General features: G+C 45.6%; 1 non-coding gene across 1 annotated transcript; it reads right to left on the reverse strand.

Annotated features, from left to right (window-relative positions):
* Positions 1 to 4,162: 4,162 nt before the first annotated feature.
* On the reverse strand, positions 4,163 to 4,255 carry trnai-uau (transfer RNA isoleucine (anticodon UAU)). Its single transcript is given in 2 exon segments — positions 4,163 to 4,198; positions 4,218 to 4,255. It is a non-coding gene; the product is annotated as a tRNA-Ile (tRNA).
* Positions 4,256 to 13,730: the final 9,475 nt, after the last annotated feature.

Consider the following 13,730-nt stretch of genomic DNA (forward strand, 5'->3'; position numbering starts at 1 on the left):
AGTTCTGTTAAACAGCTATTTTAATGCTCAGACCTTGGAAAGTCACAGGTCAGTGCCAGTAACTAGCCAGAGCCCAGAATTCAGGAGTACACAAGCAGTTATAGCTTCACGTTCGATTACAAGTAATTGGCATGTATCAATCAAGGTATAGGAGTTATCTCTATCCACTCACAGTTATTGACATCATTCATAAGGTAGCTCTTTCGGGTACCAACGTAATAAACGAACTCAAATTAACTTAGGGACAAAGTAAAAGGGGCGGCTCCCCAAAAGGAAGGGGAGAACAGCCCGAACCAAAATCAAAGTCGAAAGGAAACTTAAAACGTCAAACCAAAAGGTGATTATCGGGGTCGATAATACACCCCAGCCCCTGCGGCGCCCAGCGGTCGCGGAAGGCGTCAACCGCGCCCGTGGACACCGCATGCTCCCTCTCCAGAGACACCTGGCCGCGAATGTAGCCGCGGTAGAGGGGCAGACAGTCGGGATGGACGGCCCCGTCGATCGCCCGCTGCCTGGACCTATTGATGGCGCGTCTCGCCAGGACATCATTCATAAGGTACAGATATTAAAACCAATCACAATCACCTCACGCTTGTGTAATTATAACATCCAATCAGCCCGAAGACTTAATCATGTTAGTTGATCTAATCCATCATTGTTACGAGTTATCATTGATGTCCCAGTTTGTGTCTGTGTCTATGGATATCACTCCCTTTTTCCAGTTACAGATGTCTGATTTAATGAATTCCCTCAGACTAAAGGCCTTGGTGCTTATCTCTGAAGACTTTTAGAGGACCATTTTTTTTTCACAGCAGCTTATGTGATATTCAAACTTGTATCAATAACCCTTTCAAGGATGGTGAGTGACTTGGAGGGGAACTTCCAGGTGCAGGTGTTTCCAATGCACCTGCTGTCCTTGTCGTTCCAGGACAAGTATTGGGAGGTATTGTTGAAGAAACTCTAGTGTGTTGCTGCAGTATATTTTACACTTTGCGGGCAAAGTGTGTTGGATGATAGAAGGAACGTATGTTTAAAATGGTAAATGCAATGCCGATCAAACAGGCCGCTTTGTCCTGGATGGTGTCAAGCTTCTTGAATGTTGAAGCTGCACATATCCAAAAAAGTGGAGAGTATTCTATCACACTCTGGACTTGGGGCTGCACAGTGGCACAGTGATTAGCACTACTGCCAAGTTCAATTTCGACCTTGGGTCACTGTCTGTGTGGAGTTTACATGTTCTCACCACGTCTGCGTGGGTTTCTGTCGGGTGCTCTGGTTTCCTCTCACAGTCCAAAGGTGTGCGAGTTAGGTTGATTGACCATGCTAAATTAGTGTCAAGGGGATTAGCAGGGTAAGTACATAGGGTTACAGGGATAGGGCCTGGGTGGGATTGTTGTCGGTGCAGGCTCGATGGGCTGAATGGCCTCCTTCTGCACTGTAGGGATTCTATGATTCGATGACTTGTGCAATTGGATGGTGGACCAGCCTTGGGAGTCAGGAGCTGAGTCACTCATTGCAGAATACCCAGTCTCTGACCTGCCCTTACAGTCTCAATTACCTCCTCCTGCACTATGGCTTCATCAACAGCTTCGTCCTTGGTAAAGACAGTTGCAGCTCTCTGTCTCCATGTGTAAATCCATATTTGGTCTCTAATCAGCCCGCTTCTCCTTTTTACTCTTTTACTAAATGCCTACAGAAGATTTTTGGATTCCTTATAATTTTAGCTGCCAGTCTTTTCTCGTACTCTTTCTTTGCTTATTTTATTCTTTATTTTAACTTCTCGTCTGAACTTTCTATAATCAGCCTACTTCTCTCGTGCCTAATCAACCTGATATTTTTGCACCCTTTTTCTGCTTCATCTTACTCTATGGACTGAATTTTATGCTTTGCACCGGGTCCCACCCCCTGGTACTGAGCCTGCCACCTGTTGGCTGGCTCACCTCGCAGCCCTCTTTATGATTGTTCAACAGTTAATTGGCTCAAGTAGGGACTCCCACCTCCATTGAAGAGGAAGTCCTACCTGCAAGAGCTGCCAGGCAATCAGAAGACTGGAAGCTCTCTTGCCCCAGCAGCACCCCTGGCAGTGGTGGCCATTGCTGGGACTGCAGGTAGTCCCAAAGGAGAGACACTGATTGAGCCCAGACTTGAAGGTAAGTCTGGAGCCAGACTGGCAAAGTCCAGCAAAGGATATGGGGAACACAAGGTGGGGGCGGGGGTGGGGGCGGAGGCGGGGGTGGGGGCAGAAATCCGAGGGTGGAGAGTGCCCAAAAAGGAGGCAACTCCCCTGCCCCTCCCCCCTTACCCAGCCACCAGTTCATCAGATTGGACATGTGGTGCCAGCCTCCCCCCCGCCACGGGTAAAATGCTAACAATGGTAGGAGGAGGCCAGTAATTGGTAAAATCACAGTGGATGGCTTTGGATGAGTGGGCAGCAGACATGGTGGCAATGCCACAACACCCAATTTAATAGACCCTTCATCCCAGGGGATGTAAAATTCGAACCTATCTCTTTTGTCCAGGGGGCTCTGGCTTTTTTTTTGAAAAAAATATACTTTATTCAAAAATACCTGAAAGAACATGACAAATATTTCAAAATGGCCATCTCAGAAATTATATTGAGGAGCTCTGGCTTTGTTTGCCCTACCTTTCCCTCTCCCGGGCATGCATCTGAACTGGACCCAAACCTTCGCCCCTTTAAAGGCAGCTGCTTGTTCCATTATAGTTTTGTCTGCCAATCTTTGATTCCCAATGCACAAGAACATAAGAACACAAGAAATAGAAGCAGGAGTAGGCCTCCAGGCCATTCAAGCCTGTCCCACCATTCAATATGATCATGGCTGATCTATGCCGACCTCAACTCCTTTTCTATGCCATTTCCCCATCGGCCTCTATTCTTCGATCTATCAAATGTTTATCCACCTCCACTCTAAATGCTTCTAATGATCCAGCCTCCGCCACCTTTTTTTAAATTGGTACCTTTCGGTACTTCAATTCTAATCAAAAAAGTCGATTCAAATTAAGTCCAATCATGGTCTCCAAATGAGGGACAAACAAGATCCAATCTGCAAGACATTGCATCCCATCTTGGGCTCGATCAAACAAGATCCAAGCTAACAGGATGAGGCATTGCACCCCCTCCCGGGCTTGATCTAAAGCTTCATCTTAGTCAAAAGACCGAGATGGCTTTGAAAAATTGCATCAGGTAAAGCTTGGGTTTAACCTCATTGACTATCCTGATCCTTTACTCTACCCTAGGTTAGGGAAACCACGATCGCAGGCAACAGCACACCCCTGGTGCAATGAGCTAGACTCATCCCCTGCCTGATCATGGTTTCACCCCTGACCAGACCACCACCACTATCCCTTATCCCTCCCTACTTCATAACTGTGTCCAATTTTTATACTAGTGTGACACTCTCCAATTCAACAATAAAGCAATGTTACAAACTTTGGTGGTGTTGACCCACTCCCACTGGCAAATTGGTTCAAGCAATCCCAACTCATTTAAATAGATGGAGAGGAGTTGGGGGTGAGGCCGGGAGGGGGTCTTCTAAACTTCCAACTTAAGCTGGATTCCAAATCAGGTCCACTACTTAAAGAGATCTGAGTTGCCCAATAATTCTAAACACTGCTGCATTTGAACAATGTTGCATTGTTTTCCGACAACTTGATAACGGGACAGAAAAAAATGTTGAAATCTAATTAGCAATTAAAGATCAGGATTTAATATAAAACAGATGCAAAATATGTTTTAATACCATTTGCATTGAACAAGAGATTTGCTTCTGAAGCCTTCCTGCCACACTTTTAGATATGTTAAAATCTGAACTGTCTTTTGCCTGCTAGGAAGACACAGAAGCATTCTGTATTCTGAGAATATATTTCTGATATTTTTTTTTGCAAGCTTATTTTTTTGTTGCAAAAACACGCAGTATTGAAATATTAAAAATTAATAATATCCTGCAATTTATAAAATGCTATGAATTTTTTTAAAGTTGCAGCTGTTTCTTAATTTGGATATTTAAAAAATAATTTTGCCACAAAAACAGAGTAGGGTGAATTTTGTTTTGGGTGGCGGTGGTGGTCGTAATGGTGGGTGGGCGGATTTAATGAAGATTTTGGGGAATTGTCCTCCCCTCTTTTGGGTTGCCCATAAAACATGTGCTCCAGGTGAGGCTCGAACTCACAACCTCGGCATTGCTCACTCTGTACTGTCATATAAGTACCGCGCGCTAACCGATTGCGCCACTGGAGCTCTGACATCAACGCCCAAGAAATGTCCCATCTACCCTCGGCCCGGAGGGAGGCGGCCGCAGCCTCGGCTCTCCCCCCCTTTTCCAGACCGCCATCAGCCACAGCCGCCCCGCCGTTATTCCACCCCAACCCGGACCCGCTGAACCGCCCCAACACCCGTAGCCAGCCCGGCCCCCGCGCTGCTGGCTTCTGCCGAGCATCCACCGCCGCCTCCTCCTCCTCTGCCGGAGACCGGGGCCTACTCTCCCGGGCTGGGCCCCGAGCTGTCGGGGTTGGGGGAAGCGGTGATGGGGGAAGGGGGTGAGTGAGGGCCTTTGCCGGAGTTTTCAGCCATTTATTCATATTATTTATTCGTTTTAAATTATTTTATTTAAGGAATCCAGAGGCCACGAAGACGCCTCCACGGAGAGGGAGGATGTGGTGATGGAGAGACACATTTGTATTGTGTGGAGAGTGAGGGAGGCTGACTGTGTAATGGAGGGTCAGACTGATCTGGCTCTGGGGCAAAGAGACTAAGCTCCATACACTGGGCTATGAACACTGTCTCCTCAAGTTTGCTTTCTGAGCTGGAGTCTGGCTGGGTGGTGTCCCTTCCTTCGGTAGTCATGATGTGGAGATGCCGGCGTTGGACTGGGGTAAACACTTTTGCTACCAAATAAACCCGTTGGACTTTAACCTGGTGTTGTTAAACTTCTTACTGTGTCCCTTCCTTCATCAGATCCCCTTTATTTACAAACTCTTTTTTTCCAAAAATTCACAAAAATAATTTCAAGAACATTACAAACTTTTTTTCCAAAACTTTACTTTATTCATGAAATATTTGCAAGAACATTACAAACTTTTTTTCAAAAATATACTTTATTTCTAAAATATTTGCAAGAACACTACCAACATTCCAAAGTTGCCAAATTTGAAAAACTTTATCCATGCTCGGAGAGTTCACAGGAAATTGGACATGTACTTGTAGAGGGTAAACACGCAGTGTTATGGGGGAACAAAAGGCTGGGGTGTGAGCCTAAATCATTCAAAGTGCATGTAGAGGCACGAGAGACCAAATGGCCTCCTGTGCTGCAAATCTTTCTATGTTGATGTTTCTCAAGGCGTGCCATGTCCCAATACCAAATCACACAAAAAGCAATAATATCCAGGTTCTTTACATACATCAAGTAACACTCTTGATGAACAAGAAAATTGCAGCACAGGAACAGACCCTTCGGCCCTCCAAGCCTGCACCGATCATGCTGCCCAACTGAACTAAGCCCCCTACCCTTCCGTATCCCTGTATTCCCATCCCGAAGGAATGCCACTTGTCACAGACCTCCAGAAGCGCACCCTTCTTTTTGATCTCAACATGACTCAAACTATCTACACATCCTTGCTCATCATCCACCAAGTCCTTTTTGGTGAAAAGTTACTATCGTATCTGCTTCCACAACCTCCCCTGGCAGCGAGTTCCAGGCACCCACCACCCTCTGTGTAAAAAAACGTGCCTCATACATCTCCTTTAAACCTTGCCCCTCGCACCTTAAACCTATGCCCCCTAGTAATTGACTTCCACCCTGGGAAAAAGCTTCTGACTATCCACTCTGTCCATGCCCCTCATAATCTTGTTGACTTCTATCAGGTCGCCCCTCAACCTCCATTGTTCCAGTGAGAACAAACCAAGTTTCTCCAACCTCTCCTCATAGTTAGTGCCCTCCATTCCAGGCAACATTCTGGTAAATCTTTTCTGTAGCCTCTCCAAAGCCTCCACATCCTTCTGGTAGTGTGGCAACCAGAATTGAACAGTATATTCCAAGTGCGGCCTAACTAAGTGCTAAGGGCATGATAGCACTATAAAGCTGCAATATGACTTGCCAATTTTGAAACTTAACACCCCGACCGATGAAGGCAAGCAGGCTGTATGCCTTCTTGACTACCTTCTCCACCTGCATTGCCACTTTCAGTGACTTGTGTATCTGAACACCCAGATCCCTCTATCAATATTCTTAAGGGTTCTGCCATTTACTGTATATTTCCTCTCTGTATTAGACCTTCCAAAATGCATTACCTCACATTTGTCCGGATTAAACTCCATCTGCCATCTCTCCGCCCAAGTCTCCAACTGATCTATATCCTGCTGTATCGTCTGATGGTCCTCATCGCTATCTGCAAATCCACCAACCTTTGTGTCGTCTGCAAACTTACTAATCAAACAAGTTACATTTTCCTCCAAATCATTTATATATATTACAAACAGCAAAGGTCCCAGCACTGACCCTAAAGGAATGCCACTTGTCACAGACCTCCATTCAGAAGCGCACCCTTCTTTTTGATCTCAACATGACTCAAACTATCTACACATCCTTGCTCATCATCCACCAAGTTCTTTTTGGTGAATACTGACGCAAAGTATTCATTTAATACCTTGCCCATTTCCTCTGGCTCTATGCATAGATTCCCTCCCCTGTCCTTGAGTGGGCCAACCTTCTCCCTGGTTACCCTCTAGCTCTTTATATATGTATAAAAAGCCTTGGGATTTAATCCTGCTGGCCAATGATTTTTCGTGACCCTTTTTAGCCCTCCTTACTCCTTGTTTAAGTTTCTTTCTACTTGCCTTGTATTCCACACTTGCTTCATGTGTTCCCAGCCTCCTAGCTTTGATAAGTGCTTCCTTTTTTTATTTGACTAGGCTCACAATATCTCTCATTACCCAGGTTCCCAAAACTTGCTATACTTATCCTTCATCCTTACAGGAATGTGACGGTCCTGAATCCCTATCAATTTACACTTGAAAGCCTCCCACATGCCAGATGTTGATTTGCCCTCAAGCATCTGCCCCCAATCTACATTCTTCAGTTCCTGCCTAATATTGTTGTAATTAAGATTTAGCACCTTAACTTGAGAACTGCACTTTTCTTTATCCATCAGTATCTTAAAGCTTACCGAATTGTGGTCACTTTCCCGAACTGCTCCCCGACTGAAACATCAACCACCTGGCCGGGCACATTCCCCAATACCAGGTCCAGTATAGCTCCTTCCCTAATTGGACTGTCTACATACTGGTTCAAGAAGCCCTCCTGGATGCTCCTTACAAACTCTGCCCCATCCACGCCCCTAGCACTAAGTGAGTCCCAGTCAATATAGGGGAAGTTAAAATCTCCTATCACAACAACCCTGTTACTTTTATACCTTGCCAAAATCTGCCTGCATATCTGTTCCTCCATCTCCCGCTGGCAGTTGGGCGGCCAATAGTAACCCCCAACATTGTGATTACACCCTTCCTATTCCTGAGCTCTATCCATATTGCCTCGCTGTATGAGCCCTGCAAGGTGTCCTCCTGGAGTACAGCTGTGATATTCTCCTTAACCAGTAGTGCAACTCCCCCACCCCTTTTATATCCCCCTCTATCCTGCTGAAACATCTGTATCCTGGGACATTGAGCTGCCAATCCTGTCCTTCCCTTAACCAAGTCTCCATAATCGCAACAACGTCATAGTTCCAAGTACTAATCCAAGCTCTAAGTTCATCTGCCTTATCTGTTACACTTCTCGCATTGAAACAAATGCACTTCAGTGCACCAGGCCCTCTTTGATTAGCAACCACACCCTGCCTGCTCCTCCTCTAAGTCTTTTTGACCCTACTCTCTGGTTCCCCTTCAGTTAAATCACCTTTGCTTTGGTTCCCACCCCCCTGCCAAACTAGTTTAAGTCGTCCCGTGTGACACTAGCAAACCTCCCGGCCAGAATATTGATGCCCTTCCAGTTTAGATGATTCCATACATTTTACAATGGTCTTACAAATGTTGCAAAGTTATTTTACTGATCGTCTACATAGAACAAGTTGCACTCCGAGGTGCTGTAGTGCAACTGAGATACATTTAATATTCACTGTATGCATCCAGTTAGTCATTCGACACGAGGAGGTTCTGCTCCCCTCAGCTCACCATGGTTAAAACGCTTTAGACAAACACAATTCCATTCCTACGAGTGTTTCAGGTACAAAATAGATCTGACACTCCTATATGTACAGGTGAGGCTCCCTGATTGGGCAGGCAATAATAGCCATAATCAAGGAGCTCATACTCCCAAGAGGCCACCCTCATGGGCCTTGTTGAAGTCATTACAGATGGGAGCACCAGATGCCACACATGAGATGCTGGCAGTTCTTGTTGGTAGTGGGGCCTGGCACATCAAGAAATGATGTGGAGATGCCGGCGTTGGACTGGGGTAAGCACAGTAAGAAGTCTCACAACACCAGGTTAAAGTCCAACAGGTTTATTTGGTAGCAAATACCATAAGCTTTCGGAGCTTGCTGCTCCTTCGTCAGATGGAGTGGTCTCTGTTCTCCAACAGTGCACAGACACAGAAATCAAGTTACAGAATACTAATTAGAATGCAAATCTCTCCAGCCAGCCAGGTCTTAAAAGGTACAGATAATGTGGTTGGAGGGAACATTAAACACAGGTTAAAGAGATGTGTATTGTCTCCAGACAGAACAGCTGGTGAGATTATGCAAGACCAGGGGTGAGCTGTGGGGGTTACTGATAATGTGACATAAATCCAACATCCCGGTTTAGGCGTGCTGGCTCTCTGCTAGAGCACTTACCGAGTGTCACTCTCCTAACCTTTCCCTGCAGAATTTTCCTTTTCAGATAATGGTCCAATTCCTTTTTCAATTCTATAATTCAACATGCCTCCATCACACTCTCAGGAAGTGCATTCTAGATCCTGACCACTCACTGCTTAAAAAAAGTTTTCCTCGTGTTGCCATTGGTTTTTTTTGTCAATTACCTTAACCTTTTGTCCTTTGAATCCTGATCCTTCCACCAAAGGGAACAGTTTCTCACTAATTACCATATCTGATCCACCCATGATTGTGAATATCTCCATCAAATCGCTGCTCAACCTTCTCTGAGGAGAACAGTCCTGGTGTTTTCAATCTATCTATGTAACTGAAGTTCCTCATCCATGGAACCATTCTCTTGAATCTTTTCTGCGACCTCTCTGATGCCTTCACATCCTTCCTAAAATGTAAAACCCAAAATGGCGCCGGAGTGAGACGACTTTTTACAAGCTGTGCCCAGCATACCTTCTAATTCTATCTTTTACTCTCGTGCTATGCTTCTAAAACTTAATTCTAAAATGTAGGACCAAAAACTGGATGCAGTATTTCAGTTGGGGCTGAACTAATGTTTTGTATAGGTTCATCATAACTTCCTTATGTTTGTATTCTAAACTCCTATTAATAAAGGCCTGGATCCTGTACACTTTATTAACTGCACTCTCTACCTGTCCAGCCACCTTAATTTTTTTTTTCACATTTACCTCCAGGTCTCATCCAACCTGACTCTCTGCCCCTCTTCCACAGCTATGTTTGCAACCGGGTGGTCTTGGAGAAGGAGGACATGGTGTCTACTGGTACACTTGAGGCTGGGAACAGTGGGCAACATGGGGGTGCATTGTCAGCCCAGGAACACCATTTCAATTAATTTAATTAAGTTTCTTTTTTTTAATTTTATTTTTGTTACAGTACCCAATCAGGAGTTGTCACCTCTTTTTTAGTTTATTTTTATGGACTTATTGGTTTTCAGAAAGAGCACATACCGCCCAGGTTCCTCTGCTCCCCCTTTAGAATTGCGCTCTTTCTTTCATATTGACTCTCTGCGTTCTTCCTACCAAAGTGAATCATTTCACACTTTTCTGTATCAAATTCCATCTGCCCTTTGTCTGCCTATCCCCCCAACTTCTCTACGTCCTCTGGAAATTTTACACTCTCCTCCTTACATGTTCCCAATATTTCCAAATTTTGTGTCATCCACAAATTTTGAAATTGTGCACCCAAGTTTTAATGTATAAATACAAATATATATCAGGGAGAGTAGGGGGGTCCTAACATCGACCCCTAGAGAACTCCACTGTAAACTTTCTTCCAGACCGAGAAACAACTATTTGCCACTGCTCTCTGCTTCCTGTCATTCAGTCAATCTCATATCCATGTTGCTACTGTCCCTTTTATTCCATGAGCTCTAACTTTGTTCACAAGTCCTTTGTGTGGTACTTCAGCAAATATGTTTTGGAAATCTATGTGCACCACATCAACAGCATTACCATCATCAACCCTTTCTGTTGCCTCATCAAAAAGTTCAAGTAGATTAGTTAAACACGATTTACCCGTAGCAAATCCATGCCAGCTTTCCTTAAGTAATCCACATTTGCCCAAATAACTTAATTTTGTCCTGAATTATCACTTTTAAAAATCTTTACCACAACCAAGATTAAACAGACTGACCTGTAGTTGCTGGACTTATCTCCACATTTTTTTGAACAAGAGTATAACGTATCACTTCTCAAACTTTTTCCAGGTGTTGTAAAATGTTATACTTAACATTTGCAGTTCTCCGGTCTGCTGGAACCACCTCGTCGAAGGAGGCTTGGAAAATGGTGGCCAGTATCTCCGCAATTTTCACCCTCAGACTCTTTGGATTCAACTGGTCCTGTTGTCATACCAAATTTAAATATAGTTAGCCTGTCCAATACTCCTTTTCAAGTTTAAACCAATCAAAGGCTGGCACAATATTAGCACTGCTACCTCACAGCACCAGGGACCAGAGTTCAATTCCCGGCTTGGGTGTCTGTGTGAAGTTAATATGTTCTCCCCGTGTCTGTGTGGGTTTCCTCCAGGTGCTCCGGTTTCCTCCCACACTCCAAACATGTGCGGCTTAGATTGATTGGCCATGCTAAATTGCCCCTTAGTGTCGGGAATTAGCAGGGTAAATACGTGGGGTTATGGGTATAGAGCTTGGGTGAGATTGTTGTTGGTGCAGGCTCGATGGACTCCTTCTGCACTGTAGGGATTCTATGAAAAAAACTGCTCATTCACCATGACCTGACTCAAGAACACCTTCTTCCCTGCTGCCATCAGACTTTTGAATGGATGTGCCATATATTAAGTTGATCTTTCTCTACACCCTATCTGTGACTGTAACACTATGTTCTGCATCCTCTCCTTTCATTTTCCCATATAAACTCTGAACAGTATGCTTTGTATAGCATGCAATAAACAATTCTTTTCACTGTAAACCAATGCGTGTGAATAATAAATCAACTCTGAGCAGTATCTTATTCCTTGGTAAAGTTTGATGCAAAGTGTTTATTTGTAACCTCAGCTATGCCCCCTACTACAATGCATAAATCCACTTTTTGAATGCTATTCAGCCCCACTCCTTGACGACCCTTTTACTATGATATGCCTATAAAATATACTTGGGCCATTTTCTAGTCTCGCCATGTCTGGCACAGATAGGGCCAATCCCGGTAAATTGTGTGCGGGCCTAAAAAAGGGTTTTACGCCCGGCGCCAGTTTCCAATCCTCCCGGTCCCTTTATACCAGTAGAAACCGGAACACACTCAGAAAGGGCACAAGGCCGATTAGCATAAAGTACCATTTAAATATGCTTAGCCCATTCAACGCCAGATTCTACCAGCTCCCAGGATCTACCAACCCTTGGGCACAGCGTGAGCCCAGTGAGAATCACTACTGGGGCGACATGATTGCACAGTGGTTAGCACTGCTGCCTCACAGCGCCAGGGACCCGGGTTCAATTCCTGGCTTGAGTCACTGTCTGTGGTGTTTGCACATTCTCCCCGTGTCTGCATGGGTTTCCTCCGGGTGCTCCGGTTTCCTCCCACATTCCATAGATGTGCAGGTTAGGTTGATTGGCCCTGCTAAATTGACCCTAGTTTCGGGGAAATCAGCAGGGCAAATATTTGGGGTTATGGAGATAGGGTGGGATTGTCGTTGGTACAAGCTCAATGGGCAGAATGGCCTCCTTCTGTACTTTAGGGAAACTATTCTATGAATACCTCATTGACTGTAAAATGTTCAGGTCTCCACTAGCGGATGGAGACCAGGTGTCATGGACATGCCGGGGAGGGTGGGGGGGCTGCTGCTGGTGACTTGGAGGCAATTGAAGCCCCCTGGTGGTCAGGGACATGACTGGGCAATGCCCATCTGGCACTCTGGCAATGTCTATTTGGGACCCTGGTGGTCATGAAGGGTGGGGCATGTCAGAGGTCATGAGGGGAAGGTTATGATTGGGAGGGCCGCAATGCCAGTGTTCTGCATCAAGGAGAGGGTGGGGAGACATGCCACTGATTGGGGGGGGGGGGGGGCACCCAATGTCCGTGGGGGGTGGAGGGTGTCTCCCCGTGCACTTTGAGATCAGAGGTCAAAACACGTCCGATGGCTTTGCAGCTGGGCTGATTGGTGGGTTTCGGCCCAACCACTCCCAGAACCAGCACACAACTCACTCCTCTCCCAAAAAATGACTGAGTATGGGACAATTGCAGTCCAGTCTGTACCGGGCAGTTTGGCACGGATCACTCTGGTTTTCTCTCCATTATGACTCTTGCACATTTTATTGGGAAAATCCTAGCCTTGGATTTCCTTTTATATTCACTGCCAGTCTCTGACTTTCTCTTTGTTAATAAGTTTAAAAGTAGGGAACATTTGCGACAAATACACAGAGCAATTATGAGACTGCACCTGGAATACCGTGTACAGTATTGGTCTCCTTACGTAAGAAAGGATATACTTGTATTGGAAACAGTTCAGAGACAGTTCTCGAGGCTGATTCCTGGGATGAAGAGGTTGCCTTATGAGAAAAGGTTGAGCAGGTTGGGCCTACACCGAGGGCCCTATTTTACCATTTTGATTCTAAGTCCTGGGCGGACTTGAAACTGGGAGTGTTTCAGATCCGACTTTTAGACCCGTTCTGAGGCAACCCCATACGCACTCTGCCTGCAGAAATATCAGCGATTCCCAATCGCACTGTGGAAGCCTGTGGAGGGGGCGGGGGGGGGGGCGGGGGGGGTGCTTAACATGCCCAAAATCCTGCAGCTCCGATTAGCGCTTCATTAGCTGCACATGGGCACACAAAAAATGATAGAATGTCACTCCCCTGCCACATCCCTCCTGGGCCGGATAATGCCTCCCCCTGGCCCCCACAGACATTGCCCCCCCGCCCCCCCCCCCCCCATTACTGACCCCCTTATTCCACCACCTCCTGCCACCCAGACCGATCGCGTGGCCACTTTCAGGCCTTGGTAAAGGGGGAACCAGCATGGAGGCAGGCGTGGATCACGCTATTCCCCTTACGCCCGACTTTACCAAGTTTTCATGCCCGAAAACGGGCACAATGCGATGGTAAAATTAGAAGAATGAGAGGCTATCTTAATTAAACATACATGCTTCTGAGGGGGCTTGACAGGGTAGATGTTGAGAGAATGTTTGTTCTCATGGGGAAATCTGGAACTAGGACCACAGTTTAAATATAAGGGATTTCCCATTTATGATAGAGATGAGAAATTTCTCCTCTCAGAAAGTCGTTGATCTTTGAAATTCTCTTCGACAGAGAACAGTGGAGGCTAGGTCATGAAATATATTCAAGGCTGAGTTAGACAGATTTTTGATTGACAAGAGATTCAAGGGTTATA

The sequence above is a fragment of the Mustelus asterias genome, chromosome 15 (genome assembly GCF_964213995.1).
Source record: "Mustelus asterias chromosome 15, sMusAst1.hap1.1, whole genome shotgun sequence".
Lineage (NCBI taxonomy): Eukaryota > Metazoa > Chordata > Chondrichthyes > Carcharhiniformes > Triakidae > Mustelus > Mustelus asterias.